Source organism: Delphinus delphis, chromosome 4 (genome assembly GCF_949987515.2).
Source record: "Delphinus delphis chromosome 4, mDelDel1.2, whole genome shotgun sequence".
Lineage (NCBI taxonomy): Eukaryota > Metazoa > Chordata > Mammalia > Artiodactyla > Delphinidae > Delphinus > Delphinus delphis.
In genome coordinates this window covers 44,026,697-44,052,430 of record NC_082686.1, presented here as the reverse complement: position 1 = coordinate 44,052,430, position 25,734 = coordinate 44,026,697, and positions in this window count along the sequence as shown.

Sequence of the window (25,734 nt, the reverse complement as noted above, 5' to 3'; positions counted from 1 at the left end):
AAGGGCAACTTACTGTTACTTAACATATCAGGACCACTGTGGCCTTAAGAATTGTAACTTGTCACTTTGATGCATTAGATTTAATAGTCAGATTATATTTATGTCAATATTTTTCCAAAATGTTTGGACTGTTAGCACTAAATTTATTATTGTTACATGACATCTGCAGAATCATCAGAAAAAAGGAGATCCACAATTCTAAGCCCGTGTTTAGTTGGGAATTGTTTAGTCAATGAGAATAGTAAAGATATCTATTTAACTTTTTCTCTTGATTTCTATCTTTCACTCTGAATCATGTTCTCTCTCTAACATTATGGAGTGGCTTTAAAGAGGATAGTCTCAAAAGGGAATATTCCTCTGTGGAATTTCATGATGTCCGTGCATATGATACTTCAGTAAATTTGATGAAATATTTAATCTGTTATCAATATTGGAAAATCCCCTTATGTGCATTTGGTTCAATCTCCTGCCTAGTGCTGGAATTAAATAAATAAATAAATTATAAATAAATAAATATCCCTTATGAAATGGCACTCTCTGTTAAAAGATAAAAGACATAGTGTATTAGAGAATGCACTAATTAAGAGGCAGAACTTTTCAATTTTTGAATAAATATGATTGTTGCAAAAACTGTCTTTTTTAAGTTAATAATTACATCTGAGTAACTTCATTCTCTTGGTCCTATCTCCAACTCATAGGTGAATGTAGGTGATTCCCCAGAAGCAAAATATTTTTGATTTAAAAAAGAAAAGAAAAGCAAAATATAAACAATCAATAAAACTAAGATTATTGCATTATTCCAAGTCTCTAAGATTACTGAAATCAACTCATATGTTTATTTATAGCCACTATAATAGCTATATTGATAGCATATAATTTTGATCAATTATTCAATTAGGAAGCATTTATTTTCAGTTACTGTGCTTAGCCATCTTTTTCTATGAGATAGTTAATGTACCAGGACCTTTGATATTTTTATAAAAAGGTGGAGAAAAAATAAAACAGGTAGAAGAAAGGAGAGAAGTAAAGAAACAGAAGGAAGCATGTTTTTTCTGTCTTTTCTCCCCCACATGACAGCTGGGCAGGTTATAAACTATCTTAGACCAACTAGATTTTCTTATGAAAAATCAGAAATGACTACAAGTCCAACTATATGTAATTTAGGCCAAGTAGAGTTTATGAACATGTAAGATTATGAAGAAAAATAATAAATTCATGATTTTATAAATGATCTTAAAATAATCTAAAGGTATATACATTAGGAGGAGATTAGACAGGTAATAGCAGAAAGAAATCAGTAAATTATTAACAATGAAACAGGAAATTAGGCAAAGAAGAAAAAAAAGTTTTCTGTCTTGATGACTAAAGAGACAAAACTATGGCAAGCTAAAATATATGAATAAATAAAATACAATTTTTGTTTTTGTGAGATAACAGTAAGCTGATATAACACTGTTATTATCTTAGTGCTTTGAAGAGCTTGTCAGCACGTCATCAGCCTTTCACATTTCATCCATTGTAGTGAGCCATCTTGGGGTCAGAAAAGTCGACTGCTGAAATATCATCATACTTTCTACTTCAGAAACAAGACTAATTACAATTTCATGAGATGTATTTATAAATCAGGATGCAAACGTAGCTAAAACAAGAAGCACAGAAAAAGACAATGTTGCATAGTTAATCATTGAATGTATAATGGTTTATCAGAAATCTAGTAATTTTATTTCTTAATCATCCAGACTATTTTAGTTCCAAAGCTTCTCGCATATGACATATAAAACACGGTTTAATAGAAATGCTAATTATGAAATTATATTTTCATAACTATTAAGGAATGTCTCAGAGCATTGTGACAAAAGGAAACATTTTCGAAGAAATAAATACTGATTTTATAAAATAATGATTAAAATTAGAAAATTTGAGATTACAAAAAGTATCATAAAAATGAAAATAATAGATTGGCAAAATGTATCCACGTTATATATGGCAGTTAATAAATTATGTAGGCATATGAATGCATAACGATTCTAATAGATGGATAGGTGAATACTATCTTTTGTAACTTGACCTGCATAAGAACAAAGTTAATATTTTATTCATAGCTGTATGCTCGTATCTTAAGAGAACGTGACAGTAGACAAGCACTCATCATATAATTGCTGAACAGATGGTTGGATCGAGTAGATAGATACTGAGACTTAGTTACCTCCCAAACTCTCTGATAAAATTGGTTGAGGGAGTCAAGTTTCTGAATCCTTTAAGGTTAAGACTAAAATCATGGTGAGTTGTTCCACTTATGAGACTTTGTCTATTGCTTGGAAAATTACTTGAACATGTTTTTCAAACCTGACAATAACCTACCAGTAAGAAGGGTGTGTGTGTATAAAAAAATAACAAAAATTTCATGAATAAAATGGACTTAAGATAGTGATACATTCTGATATTTTATATTTTATTTCATTCAAACATATTTGATTGCAAGTTACCAAATGAATTCCAGACCTGGAAATGAGACACAACTCCAATTTAGAGCAATTCCCAGATTTTGCAGTTGTGATCAGAAAAAGTGCATAAGTCATAACCCAAGTTTTTTTATACCTAGCAGAACATTTTTCCATCACTATATTCAAAATCAGTATTTATACCCAGGCTTCAATCAAGCAAATAAAACTATAACTAAAAAATAGGAATTACACCTGTTGTGAGCTCTTAAATTTGAATACTCATAAGTAATACTGAATGTGTTTGATTTATTTACTAAACATTATGTGTTGTTATGATTAAAGGAAAGAATTTGAAAGTCCCTTTATATTTGTTCACATTTGAGCAAGCCTGATAAATATTTTTCTATATGGCAATGGAGCTAAATTTCAAGCAGGTTTTTAAAAAGGGAATTTATCTAACTTCTCTCCCATCTCTTTTTTCTATTCCTTTGCCCTGTCTTTCTCTCAAAAACATTTATTCACCATCTCTTCTTTGTGCAGCCATCCGTACAACACAAACCTAAAACAAAAATGCCAAATATTTAAACTTAGAAATTTAAAATTTCTGTTAACAACTTCTGATGAATTTAGAATTCTATTTTGTCTCATAATATATATGCTGACTTATGTGTAGTTCCTCAGTGTAAGTATCAGAATTTCAGATAAAGCATTTAACAAATGCTTCATTTAATAAAACACACATTTTCAAAAAGGTTATCTATGTAATTCATCTGCTTATTTATGTCCATTTCCTTTTAAAAATGAATTAAACCAGTAACAATTTTATTAGTATTTAATTCCTTCAAAAGGTTTTTATTATAATATTTGATATGATAATTATAAAATATGTAATAGTTATAGTAATACCCCTAAATAAATGCAGTGAAATATCATAACAGTTTTGAAAGAATGAAGTTTATTAAATCTGTTTGCTTAAAAATTAAAAATATGAGAGATTCAATCAAACTTTCAGTTTTATTATTACAGGACTATGATATAATAACCAGACTATAAAGATATATTGTTTTAATATTAAGAGGACTTATTTACTATTAACATGAATTGTTAGGTTTTAAATTGCAGAACTCTAAAACTTTAATTCCAATCTCTAAAACTTAACTGCAGCTCAGTTACAAAAATTTTTAAAGTAAGAAGTGAGTTTTACTACTTGGATTAGTAAAACTAATCCAAGAAAATCAAATTAAAAGAAAATAAAGAATGCAAATTAATTACACTATTAACATATTATTATAAAACTATGTAAAAAACTGTATCCATTATTTTATTGTGTTTAAAACAATATCAGTTGTACAATATCTTTAATTTAGACATTTTAAAATCATATAACATCATTTTAACAGGAGCTTAAGTAAGGTATTTAATGTGCCTATTTATCAGTGTAAAGTGTTGTTCTTTTTAATATTATTTTTCAGAGGAAGAAAACCTCTAAGTTGGTTTCAGATAATTTGTTTATATTCCTATGACTGTACTTTCAGTAAAACTTAGAATTGACAAAGGTAAATTATTATTATTTGGCGATATTTTCTATCTCCAAGAACCAGTGTTCTCTCTGTACTTTGTTGATGGGAAATCTCCTGAGATTAAATACTTAAAGTATGTGATTGTGACACATTCTGCTCAAGATCATCTGTCCAATAAGATAGCAAACTGCAAAGAATTGAGAAATTGATTTTTCCAAGTTTTAACTTAATGAAAAACAACCTGGTTTCAATCACACTGGAAGGTGAGAGATAGAGTTGCTTATTAAGACCTAGATACATGGGAAGTCAAGAAACTTTCTGTCTTCAGAGATAAGATGTAACAAGAGAATGGTCTCTAACAAAACAAAACAGATTTACAGGAAAGACATTGCTGTGCCCAATGTGTATTTTGAAATTCACCAATAAGGAAATCAGAAGAAGCCTCGTATTATGTTCATTTTCTAGGTCAACAAAACAAAAGACAGTAAGTTCATTTGCATCTTTCTTTGGAAAGCAAGGAGAGATTTCTGGATATCCATTTTTTTTTTCTTTCGAAGTCTCTCTCAATCTCTCTCTCTCTTTCTCTTTCTCTTTCTCTTTCTCTAATGAAGTATATAGTAACCTTGACTTATCAAAATATAGTTAATGAATATGTTTTAATGATAAACAGACTGTAGATTTTTGTCTCTCTTCAGTGGATGAAAGGAAACTTTCCTCACCATTGAGCCCAAGTCTATTTCTCCTGAGAAAACATATTTTCTTCTTTTATGATTCTGCCAAAGAAGTTTAAAGTATCTTTTCTTACTACACCTACATACAAGTAGAATTTTAGTCACTAGCTATGCCCAAATAAATGGATAGTATTAGGTAGTTATATATAGCTAGTAGAAACCATGCTTCTTAGGCTTTGCTGCACACAAATTTTGAGATAGAGTTTTTGTCTCTTAGTGAATTCTTTGTTGCTCAATGCCCTTGCTTTTAGCTTCTGGAGACCCTTAAGAAAGACTATCAGCCTAATGAGCAAAGGACTCTGCATGTTCAATTTCTTAACCTGAGATGATATTGTTATTAAGAGCAGAAATAGAACTTGAATTCCTTTCAACTCTTTTTCTACCCAGAATAATTACATTATTTTTCTAGTTCAAGTTAGTTAAATTTTCGAAAGGATTAAATCATCCTGTGAAAAAGAGATTGGAAGGGAGTTACTGGTACTTTTTTAATATTGCATTGTCTAGTGCTTTTGAAAGCCAGGAATTCTTTGATAATTATAGATATGAAAATATCATTAGAAAATGAAAATATAAGAGCTTCAGTGATATACATATTGAGGTCTTGCTTTGTTTTGATTTTTTAAATTTTGAGATTCAATGAAAAGTAAAAAAAAGTAATCTCTGGTAAGGGATTGTGTTTACCCCCCTTGGATAGCAAATCAGAGTTAGCAATTGTAACAGTATTCACTGATAACCTAGTGACTTGATAATCTTGGGCAAGGTACACCTGGAGTATAATATGGACCATAATATAGACAACTGACTTGCTTTACAAAAGAGGTTAACTCACTTTTTATGACATTTTAAAGTATTCTCTGTGTTAGAAAGTTGGATGGGAGTTGACAAATTGGAAACAAAATTAGAGAAAGAATACTACTAAAAATGATACCAAAGTTTCTTCTAAGAAACTGTGTCCATTGGTCATTACACTTTTCATTTATTCTAGTGAATTTATTACTGTTGCTTAAAGGACAGAAATGCAGGCTATGTGTAGTTTGATGTTTTCTTTGATATATTCCTTAACATCAAAATCAATTAAGAAAAGGAGGTTTTGTTCCTATGTCCTTCAGATACAGAATCCAGTGTATTCAAGGATTATTTCAGAGTTAATTGTTCCTTTTTAATTTTTTTACTAGCAAATGTGCAAAGACACAAAAGTACTTAGACCAGAATATGACCAATAAATAGTTTTTCAAATTGAAAAATTATTTCAAAGATTTTTGAACAGATTAGAATTTTACTCTATGAATCTTTAAATTTATTTTATCTATTATTCAAACTTTAACTAAAAGAGAAAACAGCTACACAGACATACATGTGCCACAAAACAGAGGTTAGCACTGCTGAATGTTGCAACACTAAGTCATTTTTGTGCAGAATTCAGGATAAACTTTATTGCATGTACTTTGTACTAATATAAATATGTCATTGATTTGAAAGATTGTTGCTCTGCACTGGTATTTGTTTATTAGCTTGTTTTAACTTAAGCCTAGTCACGTACGTTAAATCATGAAAGTGACTACGTTTTCACAAGTGATAGTAGGTAAAGCAAGTAGATATACTCGAGAAATAATTACATAATAACAACTGAACTTCAGGCATTATAAGCAGTTTGTGAGTTGATTTTAGGAGACTGATCATTATATAAATTATTAATAGTAAAGAATAGAAGTTCTGGTTAGGTTTGTGATTAAAGTATAAAAATCATATTCTTTACTACCATCTCATATATCAGGACCAGTACAAGAGGATTCTGTGACTTCTTGATGAGCTTAAAATAAGAGTTGCCATTAAAGCTGCTTGTTTTGTGTACTTCCTTGTAGACAATTAAGAACTTTTCACACCAGTATGTCATCAATATAAATACAGAAATCAATTGGTTGCTGACTTTAAGTTCCAACATTCATTCTCAACTGCTGACATAAATAATATGTTCACCTTAATAGCTTCATTTTTATTGCTGATTTGCTCTGTAAATGAGTAAAATAAATTTATAAGAAATTAAAGTGATATTAATCATAAATATTAATAAAATAAGCCATGTCTCTATGTTTTAGTCATTAATATTAACAAAAAGTAAATTACTATTTGAGACTTTAAATTTACTGTGAAAATTAGGATTCTGTTATCTACAAATGCTAAAATATGCATCTTTAATTAAAATGTTTCAATTTTTTGTAAAATTTTCAATGTTATGAACAAATGGAAATATTTTAGCATAGCCATGATTGTTTCTTAAGAATAGAATTTAGAAGGAGTGATGAGTGGAAGAAAATGAAGTATTTAAATATCACTAATGCATGTATCAATTTATATTATATTTCTACAAGCCATGTATGTGATCATCCTTTTCTCTTAAACAAATGCTAATTAGTGGCTCTTATGCTGGCCTCCCACTGTCGTGGCCTCTCCTGTTGCGGAACATAGGCTCCGGACGCGCAGGCCCAACGGCCATGGCTCACGGGCCCAGCCGCTCAGCGGCACGTGGGATACTCCCAGACCGGGGCACGAACTCGTGTCCCCTGCATCAGCAGGCGGACTCTCAACCACTGTGCCACCAGGGAAGCCCTAGTGGCTCTCTTTTAAAACAATTTTCAGTTTGCTAAATTAACAATCATCTTCATTTAAAGTGTGTTTTCACTTTACTTATGGATTTATTCGTTGCTTTATATATAAAGGCTATTAATAATTTGTTTTGTATATTTTTTGTTTACCTAATTATGCTATCTCAACTGTATTTTTATTTTGATCATTTCTAAATTAAAATTATTGAAAAATGTATTCTAAGCAACAATTAAAATCATCCTTAGAATTGACTTCCTCACAATGAGAATATAAATATTTAGCTAGGTTTTCTTCCATATATTTTTGGTTTCTTTTTTTAATGTTTAAAATTTTAATTCCACTAGGATTTATTTTGATGTATAAGAATCAACCATATTTTCCCCAAATGGTTAGTCTCTTGTCAAATCAACATTTTACTGAATTATCTACCTTTTGCTAAATGATTTATCATGTTCCCAATTATTGATTCCTTAGGAATTATTCTGAACTTAGCCATTATCGATTGTTATTATTTTGAACTTCACAATTACTTTGTTAATCAGGAGTTTGATCTAAAGTACCTGAAATTTATTTATCAATAGGGACGTATAGAGTAACATCCAAGAATATTGAGTACTCCTATCCACATATCATTATTTTCATTTTTTCTTTCCAATATTTATAAAATGTCTGCATACTTTGTGATTTCTGTCATTATGACACTTAGAGTGTAGGAGACAATTTGAAATTACAAATGAAAAAATTACCTATGAAAGTGAAAATCAAGTTGCTGAGATCACAAAATGTATATGCATGATGGTAGGATACATTTTATTTTGATGGATGTCCTGGGAAAGATTTTCTAAGGATGCAAAATTTAAAGAAAACTTGAACTGGTGCTAGAGTTGGCAGTACTAAATAAATAACTGATAGTAAGAATTCCAGGGAAAGAGAACAGCCTATGCAAAATCTTGAAGGTAGAAAACAGCTTGTTGAAGGAAAGGAAAGGTGACCCATGTATCTGTAGTTCAGTGGGAAATGGGGACAGGCTCAAACTGATGTTGGAGATGTATAAAGATATTACATAATAAAGGATCTAGATAACCATGGTAAAGTGTTTATATTTTGTTTTTTTATAATATACAGTTAAGATTTGTAGCTGAATTTCTTGTTTTGGGATTCCTCTTTGCAAATATTTTCCCATGTTTTTTTCCCATATATTTTCAAATGTTAATGCTAGTATACAGGGTTCTTAATGACTTTTCGTGATTTAATTGTGTAATGGATCACCTCTTTGAATTTATTACATATAGCATGATAATATGCCATCAATGGGTATCTTTATTTTGTTCTTCATGCTAAAGGAAATGGCTTGTGTGTTAGATTGTTACACTGATGTTGAGTGTCAGTTTAAGACATAAATCTTTACCATGTTAAGGATATAGATATTTTTTCTTCCCTAATCAGAGTTTAATAAATTTTACTAGAGTTTTCATTTTAATTCTTCAACTGATGAATTTTTAAAAATGTATTTTTAACATCTATTGAAATAATCATGTCTCCCCACTTTGATTTATTTATGTCCTTAGAGCATTTCAGGTACTGAATAATTTGTTTTCTGAAATAAAAAGTACGTAGTCATGTTTTGTTTTTCTTTAAATGTCCTTATGAATTTAAATTTCTGTTAACTTCTTAAGGCGTTCATTTGTTTTGTATAGCACTTGTTCCATTTGTGGTGATCTCTGAGCCTGGAATACCATTAATTTATTTGTTATCTCATCCTGTTATGATTATCTTCTTGTTCATGCTTTAATTATTTACACTTTTCTTTACATTCTGGGAGCACCTCTCCTTTGCCCTTCCCCTCACTGATACTAGTTTTAGAGAAGCAATTCTAATCTTCAACATCTCAGTATGACTCTCAGTGCTATTTGAGTTCCAGCTCCTTGCCTTATCAATTTTGATTTCCCTTTCATATTATGATATTTTGATCTCAGCTACACTTTTCTTGTGACTTTCCATGTCTGTTTCACAAAGGGCATGTCTTATTACACTCTGGAGATATAAAACGATTACCTGCTTACATCTGTGAGCAATAAGGATTTTTTTGTTTCTTTAGCAAATGAATTGGACAACAGTGGATTATTTTTTAGAAGTGTGCTTTTCTGATCCTCAGCTGCTCTTTTTCTCTCTAGTTTTTCAGGATCTATCTTCTGAGTTCCATTTTTTTTTCGCTTCCCATACGTGATGAGAGACTTGATCAGTGGAATTCCCTTTGCATGAATTTTCCATTTGTACATGGATAAATTTCCTTCTCAAAGTTTATGCTGGATCTGAGAGTGCTGTGAGCAGTTCTCAAAACTTTCAAAACCCCCAATTATTAACAATTTTAGACCTAGTACAAATCTGTTTTCCTAGATAGCATTTTCTTATAACTTACTGACTTATGACTAAAAGTCAAAATATCAAAATAACTTATGACTCCTAATGTTATGAGTAAATAGGTTATGAAAAAATGCAAATTGCTATTATGTAAAACCACTCAGAAGTTCTACTACCTCTGTCCTATTGATTTCAGGAATAACCACCCCAGAATACTAGTTTTATCAAGCGTTCCTTCATCCTCTCCAGATTTTGTTTTGTATAGATTTTTGTTTTCTTTTACAGAATTTTTGTATCCTTTTCTTTGGAATTATTAGATAAGAGCAGGTGGGTGGGGAAATGTAATAATATTTCACATAGTATTTTTGAAGTTGTAGAAAGAGACTACAGTAGCCAAGTTTTCCTGATGATACCATTCATGTTTTTCTATATTAGGTATATAATTTCTTTTGTTGCATGATGCAATGGGTTTTTCCTTATATGCATAGGACTACCACAAATCTAACCTTGGGAAGATTTTTCTCAATCCAGTTTCATCTGTATTAGAGCACTATTCCACCTAGATTCTAATATGATATTCTCCACCAATCTTCTTCACTTCGGGTATAAGTATTCTTTATTTATCTGTGTAAGTATAGACATTAGAGGAAAGTTGGAGAAGTCTGTATTAGAAGTACTGGCCAAAATCTGGAAGCTCTTTTCCTCAGTCACTAAACTTTCTGAAATAATTGCAGTATATTTTTCTATAGGATAAAGATTGCAACTGATATTAATATGTGAAAATTCTGCTTGAGTCAGAATGGCTACAGGATATTATCTGAAAAAATAAGCAGTAAATGTTTCATTAATCGAACAACTAAGACACTACCCAATTCAGAGACCCCCAAGTTCCAGAAGGGACCTGAATTATTCTGAGGTTACAGTTTGGGGGAATTTAGGTTAGCGAGGCCACGTAGCATCAGATGAAAGTAGTGAATACTGCTTATTGTCATTTAGGGTTTTTTGAACACTGTGAGATTTCTAATATGGAAAACAGACAAGTGTTTAAATTTCTTAGATCGTGCATAACTGGTAAAATAGCAACAATTATGAGATCAAACCATACTCTGCAAAGAGTTGTACATAACCCATCTGGTGCAATATTGTAAGAGAGGTGTCACTCCCAAAACATATCTTCAAACTGTATAGCCACACTAAGGGATAAACAGAATTACTGCTATCAAAATAATCAGTATGTGCCAATGTGAGAGTTTCCCTTGTTAACCTTTTCCCCTAGTTGTTGTTTTTTTTAATTTATTCTGCTTGTTTTCTCAGTAGGATTAGCTTTCTTTTCCTGTATTTATTAGCTATCATCCTACTCCACCTTTATTTTTATTTTATGAACTGCGTGTTGTTATTCATCATTTTTCTAGCAAATTGGTTTATAATAACTATTTCTATAGTGAAAACAAACAATCAAAAAGCCTAACTATTCCTTGTCAGATGTGTTTCATATACTATTTATTTTTTGTCTTTTGATGCTGGTCATGGTATTTTATTCATACAGATATTTTTATGCAGACAATTAAAAAATCTTTCCCTCTGTGTTTCTGGGTTTTGTTATCATGCTTAGAAAACCTTCCCCTCTTCTAAGATAATAAACTAAACCCTATATTTCTTCCACCTATTATATACTTTCCTTTTTATATTATTTAAAGACTGTTTCATCTGAAATGGAAAGCTGGTGGAGAGGAAGGAGAAGACTATACTAATTTTATTATTTGGAGTGGTCAATTTAAATTTTTGTACCATACTTTGGGTTACTTTCATTGTTTTTTTCAGTATTTTTATTTTATTTTATTATTTGTTATACATCTTTATTGGAGTATAATTGCTTCACAATGCTGTGTTAGCTTCTGTTGTACAACAAAGTGAATCAGCCATTTGCATGCATATATCCCCCCCTCTTGAAACTCCCTCCCACATTCCCTATCCCTCAGCTCTATGTCATTGCAAAGCACCAAGCTGATCTCCCTGTGCTATGCTGCTGCTTCCCACTAGCTAACTATTATACATTTGGTAGTGTATATATGTCAGTGCTACTCTCACTTTGCCCCACCTTCCCCTCCCCACTCCCCCTATGTCCCCAAGTCCATTCTCTATGTCTGCATCTTTATTTCTGCCCTGCCACTAGGTTCATCAGTACCATTTGTTTTAGGCTCAATTTACATGCATTAGCATATGGTATTTTTCTCTTTCTGACTTAACTTCACTCTGTATGACAGACTCTAGGTCCATCCACCTCACTACAAATAACTCAGTTTTGTTCCTTTCTATGGTTGAGTAATATCCCATTGTATATATATGTACCAAATCTTCTTTATCCATTCATCGGTCAATGGACATTTAAGTTAGTTACATGTCCTAGCTATTGAAAATAGTGCTGCAGTGAACATTGTGGTGTATGTCTTTTTTGAATTTTGGTTTTCTCAGGGTATATGCCCAGTAGTGGGATTGCTGGGTCATATGGTAGTTCTATTTTTTTAGTTTTTTAAGGAACCTCCATACTGTTCTCCATGGTGGCTGTATCAATTAATATTCCCACAAACAGTGCAGGAAGGTTCCCTATTCACCACACCTTTTCCAGCATTTATTGTTTCTAGATTTTTTGATGATGGCCTTTCTGACCAGTGTGAGGTGATACCTCATTGTAGTTTTGATTTGTATTTCTCTAATAGCCAGTGATGTTGAGCATCCCTTCATGTGCCTCTTGGCCATCTGTATGTCTTCTTTGGTGAAATGTCTATTTAAGTCTGCCCATTTTTCAGTTGGGTTGTTTATTTGATATTGAGCTCCATGAGCTGTTTATATATTTTGGAAATTAATCCTTTGTCCATTGTTTCATTTGCAAATATTTTCTCCCATTCTGAGGGTTGTCTTTTCTTCTTGTTTATGGTTTCCTTTGCTGTGCAAAAACTTTTAAGTTTAATTAGGTCCCATTTCTTTATTTTTGTTTTTATGTTCATTATTCTAGAAGGTGAGTCAAAAAGAATCTTGCTGTGGTTTATGTCAAAGAGTGTTTTTCCTATGTTTTCCTCTAAGAGTTTTATAGTGTCCTGTCTTACATTTAGGTCTTTAATCCATTTGAACTTTATTTTTGTGTACAGTGTTAGGGAGTGTTCTAATTTCATTCTTTTACATGTAGCTGTCCAGTTTTACCAGCGCCACTTATTGAAGAGGCTGTCTTTTCTCCATTGTAGGTTTTTGCCTCCTTTGTCATAAATTAGTTGACCATACGTGCGTGGGTTTATCTCTGGGCTTTCTATCCGGTACCACTGAACTATATTTCTGTTTTTGTGCCAGTACTATAGTGCCTTGATTACTATAGCTTTATATTATAGTTTGAAGTCAGAGAGCATGATTCCTCCAGCTCCATTTTTCTTTCTCAAGATTGCTTTGGCTCTTCAGGGTCTTTTTTGTTTCATACAAATTGTAAAATTTTTTGTTCTAATTCTGTGGAGAATACCATTGGTAGTTTGATAGGGATTGCATTGAATCTGTAGATTGCTTTGGGTAGTATAGTCATTTTCACAATATTGATTCTTCCAATCCATATTGATTCTTCCAATCCAAGAACATGGTATATTTCTCCATCTGTTTACATCATCTTTGATTTCTTTCATCAGTGTCTTATAGTTTTCTGCATACAGGTCTTTCATCTCCTTAGGTAGGTTTATTCCTAGGTATTTTATTCTTTTTGTTGCTTTGGTAAACAGGATTGTTTCCTTAATTTCTCTTTCAGATTTTTCGTTGTAAGTGTATAGGAATGCCAGAGATTTCTGTGCATTAATTTTGTGTCCTGAAACCTCACCAAATTCATTGATTAGTTCTAGTAGTTTTCTGGTGACATCTTTAGATTCTCTATGTATAGTATCATGTCATCTGCAAACAGTGACAGTTTTACTTCTTCTTTTCCAATTTGAATTCCTTTTATTTCTTTTGTTCTCTGATTGCTGTGGCTAAAACTTCCAAAACTACGTTGAATAAGAGTGGTGAGAGTGTCCATCCTTGTCTTCTTCCTAATCTTAGTAGAAATGCTTTCAGTTTTAAACCATTGAGTATGATATTTACTGTGGCTTTGTCATATGTGGCCTGTATTATGGTAAGGTATGTCTGTGCCCATTTTCTTGAGCAATTTTATCATAAATCGGTGTTGAATTTTGTCAGAAGTGTATTCTGCATCTATTGAGATGATCATATGGTTTTTATTCCTTAATTTGATAATATATATCACATTGATTTACGTATATTGAAGAATCCTTGCATTCCTGGGATAAATCCCTCTTGATCATGGTGTATGATCCTTTTAAAATGTTGTTGGATTCTGTTTACTAGTATTTTGTTGAGAATTTTTGCATCTATGTTTCTCAGTGATATTGGTCTATAATTTTCTTTTTTTGTGATATCTTTTTCTGGTTTTGGTATCAAGGTGATGTTGGCTTCGTGGAATGAATTTGAGAGTGTTCATCCCTCTGCAATTTTTTGGAAGAGTTTGAGAAGGATTGGTGTTAGCTCTTCTCTAAATGTTTGATAGACTTCTCCTGTAAAGCTGTCTGGTCTTGGACTTTTGTTTGTTGGAAGATTTTAAATTACAGTTTCAATTTCATTACTTGTGATAGGGTCTGTTTATATTTTCTAACTCTTCCTGGTTCAGTCTTGAAAAATTGTACCTTTCCAAGTGTGTGTCCATTTCTTCGTGGTTGTCCATTTTATTGGCATATAGTTGTTAGTAGTAGTAGTATAATTCTTTGTATTTCTGTGGTGTTAATTGTGATTTCTCCTTTTTCTAATTTTATTGATTTGCATCCTCTCCCTTTTTTTCTTGATGGGTCTGGCTAAGGGTTTATCAGTTTTGTTTATCTTCTCAAAGAACCAACTTTTATTTTTATCGATCTTTGCTATTGTTTTCTTCATTTCTATTTCTTTTATTTCTGCTCTGATCTTTATGATTTCTTTCCTTCTACTGACTTCGGGTTTTCTTTGTTCTTCGTTCTCTAGTTGCTTTAGGTGTAAGGTTAGATTGTTTGAGAGTTTTCTTGTTTCTTGAGGTAAGATTGAATTACTATAAAATTCCCTCTTAGAACTGCTTTTGCTGCATCCCATTGGTTTTGGGTCGTGGTGTATTCATTGTAATTTTTTCTATTTATTTTTTTATTTCTTCTCTGATTTCTTAGTGATCTCTTGGTTATTTAGTAGCACACTGTTTAGCCTCCATGTATTTGTGTTTTTCACAGTTTTTTTTCCTGTAACTGATTTCCAATCTCATAGTGTTGTTGTCAGAAAAGATGCTTGATGTGATTTCAGTTTTCTTAAATTTTCTGAGGCTTGATTTTTGACCCAATATGTGATCTATCCTGGAGAATGTTCCATGTGCACTTGAGAAGAAAGTGTATTCTGCCACTTTCAGGTGGAATGTTCTGTAAATATCAATTTAAATCTATCTGGTCTATTGTGTCATCTAAAGCTTGTGTTTCCTTATTTATTTTCTGTTTGGATGATCTGTCCATTGGTGTAAGTGGGGTGTTAAAGTCCCTTACTATCATTGTGTTACTGTCAATTTCCCCTTTCATGGTTGTTAGTATTTGCCTTATGTTTTGAGGTGCTTCTATGTTGTGTGCATAAACATTTATAATTGTTATAGTAAATATGAAAATTGTTTGCCTGCTTCTTGTATTCCTAGAGCATCAACACTAAAGAACTGTAGTGAATTACAGAACAACTCAGGTATTAGAAAATCCAGGTTCTAGTTCTAAACCTGTTATTTGCTAATTGTTGGACCTTGACCAGTTCCTTCCTCTCAACAGCTTAGAGTCCCTGCACTTTATTAGAAAGAAGCCTCCTAAAAACCCAGAAAGGACAATGGCTCTTTTAAACCATACTTTTTTTGTAACGTAAAGAGCATCAGTTAGTATAAAACTGGCCTCTAGCCAAGCTCTATTGTTTAAGTTCAACTTCCCAGGGAAATTGACTTTGTCTTGCTATGTCTGATAATGGGAACTCATTTGTTTCAAACTCAGGACAATATCAGCCACTCAATCCTTTCATTATTGGCTTTTGTCTGCTCTCATGACGGACTTGCTTCTATCTCTGGCTTCTGGTATTCACATTGCATTAAGTTACCAACTTCACTTTTACTAACATCTCCATTGCATGCTGAACTCGCCCAGGATTCTGGAAGTACCTAAGCATCTGAAGGATATCTGAGGCTGTCACGGGTTAGCGTTTTCTTTGACCATAGACAGCTGTGTTCAGCTTCTTGCAGCTGACCAGATAACATTTGCTTTGGAAAACTACCTTATGCTCCTCAAGCTTTTCTTCCTCCAAGAAAAGCATTTCTCTAAGATTTCCTTGGATTTTTGTATTTATTTAAATGTAAAAGTGTTAGAACAGTTAGAAACCTGTTAGAACAGTTAGAAAAAAAAAGTGTTAGAACAGTTAGAAACCTGACTGTTGAAATGATGATATTCGTATATACAGGCAGAAACCAATGAAAGTTAAAATATACACACATAATGGTGGTGCAGATCTACTGCTAAAGAAACAAAGAGCCAAAGTAGAAGAAACAATATATGTTTCTCAACTCTGCTATATTTCTTTTGTAGGATTAAAAATTGGCTAGCCTGCTAGTTTTGGCACTATTCATATAGCAGGAGGAACTAAGAAGATGCAATGGAGAATATAGACTTTTGGTTAAAAAAAAGAGTAAAATTCAGTGTATCTATTTTTATAAAAAATTGGAAGCTAGAAATGTTGACCTGAAATAAATAGACTGCCAGATATCTCTGTAGCAAAGATGGGTTTATTCAGGATTAGCAGAGAAGTACAATTTGGGGTCTGCCACCTGGCAAGCCACATGTAAGGCTCCACACAGCAAGAGAAGGAGAACGCTTTTATAGAGAAGAAAAAGAAGTTGAGAGGGCCATAGTAAAAAAGAGTCCATGCCTTTTCATTGGCTGAGTTCTTGCCAGGAAAGAAAAGGAGTCTTTCTTCTCCCTGTTGGGTTCTGCTATCATCACAGGCAGAGAGAGCTTTCAGGTCTCTCTGGTCTTGTGACTCTATTTAACTGAGGTTTCTGTTTATTATTATTTTTAAAAATATTTTCTTCGTTTGATCAAGATCTTTCTCTGAAAACACTGCTGATCAAGAGTCAGGTGTTCTAGTTTCAGTGGCCTTTTCTCCATGCCAAGAAAGATCTTTTCTGGATGTAATGTTTCAAGTTGGAGGGAAAGTACACAGATTGGAAACCTATTGGAGTCACAAGAAGGAATAGCACTTTTAATCTAAAGTCCATATGTTATCAAGATCGTAAACATTGGAGATCATCTGAAGCATTATATAATCATTAAGATCTGGTGACAAACTTCTAACAGGCCTGTTCCAGGTATCTTGAGAAAGTTGTCTTGTTAGGTGTCATCTGCTTCAATTCCGGGAAATTTTTACTTTCAGATCACCAGATGATGTGCAGATCCAGTCAATGTTCAGTGCTTTATTTAGGTTTGTCATGGGAATCCAAGAGACTGTTCCTTAGAGTTTGGTGACACAAGGGTTGGTTAGTAGTACCTGATAGGGTCCTCTCCAATGAGGTTGAAGATAATTTATCTGGAGGTGCTTTATCCAGTAGAGGAAGTCTCCAGGTTGCAAGGTGGGATGCTTAAGGACTTTGTCTCCAGAAAGTGCATTGTGAAAAGATTGCTCTGTTAAAGTATAGTTATTTTTAATAGAAGCAATTAGGCCTTTGAAATATTGGAATATCTGTCCTTTTATCAGTTGTGGGTCAAAAGAAGCAGGAGCCAAGTGCATCGGGAATCCTGTGACTATCTCAAAGGATGAGAATTTATAAGTTCTGCAAGTGGTAGGTCTGAAATTTAGAAAGACCAATGGCAATGCTTTTGGCCAAGGTATTTGGAGGGTCTCTACAAATTTTGCCAATTGTCTTTTTTAAAAATTTATTCATTTTCAGTGAAGTATGATCGATTTATAATATTGTATTAGTTTCAGGTATACAGCAGCGTGATTCAGTTATATATATATTACCTATATTACCATTATAGGCTGTTACAAGATCTTGAATATTGTTCCCTGGGCTGTACAGTAAATCCTTATTGCTTATCGTTTTTATATATGGTAGTGTGTATCTGTTAATCCCATATTTCTAATTTATCGCCTCCTTCCCCTTTGGTAACTGTAAATTTGTTTTCTATGTCTGTGAGTCTGTTTGGTTTGTAAATAAGTTCATTTGTACTATTTTTAAGATTCCACATATAAGTGATATCATAGGATATTTGCCTTTCTCTGTCTGACTTATTTCACTTTGTATGATAATCTCTAGATCCATCCATGTTGCTGCAACATGTTCTTTTTTATGATTAATATTCCATGGTAGCATATATATATGTATATGAAATCTTCTTAAGCCAGTCATCTGTTGATGGGCACTTGTGTTGCTTCCATGTTTTAGGTATTATAAATAGTGCTGCTATGAACTAACTGGGGTGCATGTATCTTTTTGAATTAAGAGTTTTTGTCTTTTCAAGATATATGCCCAGGGGTGGGATTCCTAGATCATATGGTAACTTTATTTTTACTATTTTAAGGAACTTCCGTACTGTTTTCCATAGTGGCTGCACCAATTTACATTCCCACCAACAGTGTAGGAGGGTTCCCTTTCCCCCACACTATCTCCAGCATTTACTATTTGTAGCTTTTTGATGATGGGCATTCTGACCAGTGCGAGGTGATACTTCATTTGTAGTTTTGATTTGCATTTCTCTAGTAATGTAGTAAGATGTAGAGCATCTTTTCATGTGCCTGTTGGCCATCTGTATGCCTTCTTTGTAGAAATGTCTATTTATGTCTTCTGCCCATTTTTAAAATTGTGATGTATGTTTTTTTGATATTGAGTTGTATGAGCTGTTTATATATTTTGGAAATTAATCCCTTGTAGGTCACATCGTTTGCAAATATTTTCTCCCAGTCCATAGGCTATCTCTTCATTTTGTTTACAGTTTCTTTCACTGTTGAAAGCTTATAAGTTTGATTAGGTCCTATTTGTTTATTCTTGCTTTTATTTCTTTTGCTTTGGGAGACAGACTAACCTAAGAAAATACTGTGATGGTTTATATCAGAGAATATTTTGCCTATGTTCTCTTCTAGGAATTTTATGGTGTCTTGTCTTATATTTAAGTCTTTAAGCCATTTTAAGTTTATTTTTATATACGGTATGAGGGAATGTTCTAACTTCATTGATTTATGTGCAGCTGTCCACCTTTCCCAACACCACTTGCTGAAGAGACTCCCTTTTCTCCATTGTATAATCTTGCCTCCTTTGTTGAAGATTAATTGACTGTAGATGTGTGGGTTTATTTCTGACTCTCTATTCTGCTCCATTGATCTATATGTCTGTTTTTGTGCCAATAACATGTTGTTTTGATTACTGTAGCTTTGCACTATTGTCTGAAGTCTGGAAGGGTTATACTTCCACATTTGTTCTTTTTCCTCAGGATTGCTTTGGCAATTCTGGGTCTTTTATAGTTCCATATAAATTTTAGGATTATTTTTTCTAGTTCTGTGAAAAATGTCAGGGGTAATTTGATAGGGATCGTGTTAAATCCGTGTGTTGCTTTGGGTAGGATGGCCATTTTAACCATATCAATTCTTCAGTCCAAGAGCATAGGATCTCTTTTAATTTCCAAAGAATCATCTTTGATTTTTTTTACAGTGTTTTATAATTCTCAGCATATAAGAGAATTATATGCTGAGAATTATACATTTCACCTCCTTGGTTAGAGTTTTTTTTTTTTTTCTCGATGCGATTTTAAACAGGATTTTTTTTTTTTTTTACTTTCTGATATTTCATTGTTAGTGTAAAGAAATGTAATGGATTTCCGTATGTTAATTTTGCATCCTGCTACCTTGCTGAATTCATTTATAAGATCTAATAGTTTTTGTGTGGAGTCTTTATGGTATTCTGTATAGAGTATCATGTAATCTGCACATAATGCCAGTTTTACATCTTCTCTTCCTATTTGGATATATTTTATTTCTTTTTCTTTTCTTATTGCTATAGCTAGGACATCCAATACTATGTTGAATAGAAGTGGTGAGAGTGGGCATCTTTGTCTTATTCCTCAATTTACCAGGAAGGCTTTCAGCTTTTCATTGTTGAGTATTGTGTTGGCTGTAGGTTTGTCATAAATAACTCTTACTATGTTGATATATTTTCTCTCTATCATTTTGGTGAGAGTTTTTATCATGAATGGATGTTGAATTTTATCAAATGCTTTTTCTGCATCTATTGATATGATCATGTGGTTTTTGTCTTTTCTTTTGTTGTTGTGGTTTATCACATTGATTGACTTGTCTGTGTGGAACCATCCTTGTGACCTTGTGATGAATCCAATTTGATAATGGTGTATGATCCTTTTTATGTGCTGTTGGACTTAGTTTGCTAATATTTTGTTGATGATTTTGCATCTATATTCATCAAAGATATTGGCCTGTAATTATTTTAGTTCTGTCTTTGTCTGACTTTGATATCAGGGTGATGGTGGCTTCATAGAATGACTTTGGGAGTGTTCCCTCTCTTCAGTCATTTGGAAAAGTTTGAGAAGGATAGATATAAGTTCTTCTTTGTATGTTTAGTAGATTTCCCCAGTGAAGCCCTCTGGTCCTGGACTTTTGTTTGCAAGGAGTTTTGTTTATTTTTCTTTTTAATTTTTATTTATTTTTAAATTATTTTTTATTTATTTTTATTTTAGTATTTTTTTTATTACAGATTCTATTTCACTTCTAGTGATGGGTCTGTTCAAATCATCTATTGCTTCTTGATTCAGTTTTGGTGGGCTATATGTTTCTAGAAACTTGTTTATTTCTTCTACATTGTCCATTTTGTTGCACATAACTGTTCATACTATTTTCTAAAATTTTTTTATATTTCTGCAGTATCACAGTGTATAATTCAGCCTGTTGGGCTGAAGGAGCTGTAGATAAAGAGGCTGCCTTAATAACATCAAAAGGAGTAGCAATAGCATACCCAGTACAATGTTTGTCATTGTCACCTTTTAAATAAGAACCATCAGTGAACCATGAGAAGTCAGTGTTACCCAAAGTAGCTTCCTGCAGATCATCATGAATACTCAGGAGGTGGTCAGTCAACTTGAAGCAGTTGGGAGGGACTTCATCAGTGATGGAGGTAACAAGGTTAAGGTATTACAACATAAAAGTTACATGAAGAAGAGTTAACAAAGGCTTCATAGGAGCTGAGGCAACTGGCTGAGAAATATTGAGTATGATGAGAATTTAAGAGAGCTTTTACTGGGCTTCCCTGGTGGCGCAGTGGTTGAGAGTCCGCCTGCCGATGCAGGGGATACGGGTTCATGCCCCGGTCCGGGAAGATCTCACATGCCGCGGAGCACCTGGGCCCGTGAGCCATGGTCGCTGAGCCTGCGCGTCTGGAGAGGCCACACTTAGTGAGAGGCCCACGTAGCGCAAAAAAAAAAAAAAAAAAAAAAAAAAAAAAGAGCTTTTACTGCATGAGGTACAAAAATGGTTAAAGGGGAACCCACAACAATTTTCTCAGTTGTCTTAACCAAAAGGGCTGTGGCTCTAATGCCTCTAAGGCAAGGGGGTATCCATGTGCCACAAAGTCCAGTTACTGGCTGTAATACCCTATGAGTTGATGGTGGTCCCTATGTTTTTGGGTGAGTACTTCAAGGGCATTCCCTTCCTTTTCATATACACAAAAGAAAAAGGAAATAAGATCATTGGGCTGCCCAAGGGCAAGTAGGTTCATCAAACTCTCCTTTAAGGCCTTAAAGGCTATGTCATCCTGTTCTGCCCATCAAGTTGGGTCAAGGTTGTTATTGTTGAGTAAAACATACAGAAGTTTGGCCACAACAGAGATACTTGGAATCTAATTTCAACAATAACCAAGTAGCCTGAGAAATCCTCACATTTGGCACTTAATTTGGATTTTGGGAAGTTTAGGACACCCTTAAGTCTATCTGGATCTAAGTGCAGGCCTTGTTCGGATGTCAGCTGCCCTAAATATTAAACCTAGATTGGGCAAACTGCAAGTTTTCTTTGTCCCTTTAAGGCTAAAAACTTTAGCATTTAGGTGCTTTCTTGCTGTGAGGAAGCTTGAGAAGGACACAAATTATCCTCATATTGCAACAAATAGGACCCCTAGGGAACTTTCTATCATACAGATAAGTCTTCATGATTTTCAAGAAATGAGAAGGCCTCTGAGTCAAACCCTGAGGGATTGCTGTCCAGGTGAATTGTTTTTCTTCCTAAATGAAGGCAAAAAGTATTGGCTAAATTTATCAACTGGAATACTAAAGAAGGTACTGCATAAATCAATTATAGTGAAGAATTTACTTCTGATGGGAATGGATGTTAATAATTATGAGGGTTAGGAACAACAGGGTATCAAGGGATAACAGGGCTGCTTATTGCTTGAAAGTCCTGAAGGAACCTCCACTCCTAGTCCTTAGGTTTTCTTACCAGTAAAAGGGAAGTGTTACAAGGCCTCGTACAAGGGATAATGAAGCCTTGAGTCTTGTAATCTTCTATTATGGGCTTAATACCTTGAAGGGCATCTTATAGGGTATTGCTTAGTTCTGAGAAGAGTTTTTGAGGAATCTGTTTGAATCTTGATGGGATGTGCTCTGTGAATATTACCAGCTAACAGTTGGAAATTTTGTCCATAAGAAGGATACTAGCTAAATAAATAGGGACAAATAATCAGGCTTCCCCCCTCCCCCATAATCAGCTCTATTACCTTCAGAGGCAGAACAAATAAAATGTCAAAGAGTAATTTAACTCAACTGGTTGGTTACTTTTAATGACTACTGTCAAATTCAAGAATGATTCCCCCTTTTTGGAGAAAGAAATTCTGGCATGATACGTCCCTAAGAAGTCTCAGCCTAATAAATGTATAGAAGTAGAGGAAATAAGGAAAAAAAGAGTTTGTATCTCTCAGAGTGCCTAAACAAAAGGGATTAGGTTCAGAGACATGAACCTCTTTAGGTTCATTAGAGATCCCCACTGTTAGAACTATATATTTTAGTACTCCAAGGCAGGGGCTATTTTATAGTAGTGGTGTTGAGCCCTGAAAGTGTGGCTCCAGTGTCAATTAGGACTGGAAGAGATTCATCCCTGATCTGGAGAAATGTAAGTTTCAGGGGAGCAGAGCGTAAAAAGGAAGAATGAATATTTATTTGAAAAAAATATATGTAAATTTAGTAACATGAAAATACAGGAAGTAACATGAGGAACATCAAAAACATAAGCTTAGAACCCTGCCATTCCACAGCTCCTGCTTTAGAAAATCATCCATAAAGAACCATGATTTTGGACTAAAAATAATTCATTGATATTTCTTAATCTAACCCAACTATTTCAACTGAAAATGCCATTGTAAGTAATGTACAGAAAGTGCAAATGACATTTTCAGGAAATCTATTGGAATCGTTACTAGTATAATCACAGAAATTGAAAAGAAACTATATGTAAATTTGTCACAATTGTTTATTTTTAAAATATTTAGAAATAAATGCAAGTTTTTCTGAAAAGAAAAAGAAGCCATGTTTTGTTAAAGTATACTCATGAAGATGGTGTTTTTTAAACACCTTAAACCATAAGTCACAAAGAATCAAATAATTTTCACCTATAAAAAGTAACCAGAAACTAGGAAAGAAATCAATTCAATTTACAAATTAAAACTACACAACCAATTAGATATATTCCACCAAGCATTTGGGGAATATTAAAAGAAATTAGGAATATAAATAGGGGGAAAGTAATGAGAGCTGACTGAACTCAGAAAATAAATAGAAGAAAAAATAAAAGTATATATGAAATAATGAATAAATTGTAAGTTTTCTTACAATCAAGTACAATCAAATATATCTGAATGAAAACTTAATAAGGGCAATTAAAGAAAAGCAGCAAAACAGCCAAAGGAATGATGTAAGGAAAGAAAGAAAAAATGGACAGAGGTCAGCCCTGAAATGGAAGACAGGCAAAAACGATCCAGCATATATTTAACTGGAATCTCTAAAGAGAGTCCAACTGAAATAATGGGATAGAACTTATATCAAAAACTATAATCCTCCTTCCCCGCCCACCCCCAAACCAAAGACTACCTGTATCTACATATTCAATGGGCCAAGGAAGTACTAGGGAAAATCGACCTACCACAATCAATTCTTAGACATTTCAAAGACATTCTGTTACACTTTATAGTTAAAGAAAATTTCCTCAGGGCCTCCTGGCCACAATAATAGATAACTAAAAAGGACAAGAGAATTAAACTGACTCAGATTTCACCAGTGAGGAAGGATTTTATAAAATTTGTTTGTAAAAAGATTGTTTCAGTGACTTGAAATCTTGCTTGGCTGTCTTCCAAGTGTCAAGGCAATAAAACAATGTTTTCTTCACTCAAATGATCAAGAAATTCTCTACCCATGAGACCTCCTCAAGCAATCAACCAGACAAAGAGTTCCATTGAAGCAAGAAATTACTGGTGAGACTTCAGCAAAAAGATGAAACATGAGCATTTGCTTTAATTGAAAACAAAAACAAGGGTGGGAAAAAAAGTAAATATATATATATATATTTATGCTATATGCTATACAATATGTCATTTTTTGTGTTACATGTTATGACAAAACAAGAATTATATATTAAATATAGGAGAAAATAGGAAGAAAGAAGTATTGAAGTTGTTGCCATTTAGGTAAAACATTGGAGGTAAATTACATTATTTTAAATGGACAAATTGTTTTGTTAAAAGTTAAATTAGAAAACAGAATGTTTTAAGAGGTATACATACAAAGGTACCTATTAGAACAAAACGGTAAGCCATCCTAAACACAAGTAAGAAATTTCAATAAATAAAAGAGTGAAAAAAGTCATATAGATAACTGCAAAAGATATATCATAATACACTTAATAATTGTACCATAAAATAATATGACAAAGTCAATACCAAAGACTTATCTTTTATGTCAATAAATCAACATGGATATAACTTGCCTGTAAAAGAGAGAAAAAAAATAAATTTAGCTAACAAATCAAAACCCCTAAATATTAAAAAAAATGAATCTAAAAGGCTAAATAGAAAAGTGTGAATAAATGTATTCTGAGAATTGGAAACTAGGAAATCTGGGGTTGTTATAATGATAATTTTTTAAAATTAGAATTTAACAAAATATTGAAAGTAACAACAAACTTTTTAATAATAAAAGAGACAATTAAAAATATAACATAGATTTTAATGCACCAAATATTATAGCAATCACCTTTATAAATAAAAAACTTGAAAAGCAATGAGATATAGATAGAAATACTATGAATAACAGAAATTAACAGCATTCTCATTATAAGAAAGATAAAGTAGGGAGAAATGATTAAAGATATATAAGAACTGAATGATATAATCAATAAGTAGATGCTATGAATATTAAATATATATTTATAGACTTTCACCATGAAAATAGAGAATATAACTTCTTCTCATTTGTTCATGAAACTTTATGTATTGTCATGAAGAAAATACCACTATGTTCCTTAAAGCAGAAGTATTACAAACAGACTTTCTGATCACAGTGATATAACACTACAAGTTATTAACAACATAAAAGGCCATTCCATCTTGAAGTTTTAAAGCTTTCTATTAGATAATTATTGGGCTAAAGTGTAACCTAACACTAAAAATAAAAAAATTCTTAGAAATATTACTGATGAATATTCTACATATCAAAATACATGGGAGTCATTTAAAGCAACAATCAGACCAAACAGTCATAGCCCTAAATGTTTTTATCAGTGAAAATGAACATAAATGAAAATAAATTAATTAGATTCCCAGTTTTCTTTAAAAAAAAACTAGAAAAAGTAACCTAAAAAACCCCCAATGCTAAGTAAGATGAGTGATTTTAATATAAAAACAGGGATGAATGACATGGAGAAAATTGATTTTGTGTGAAAAATTTTACCAAAGAACATTAGCTAACTTAAGAAAAGTAAGGA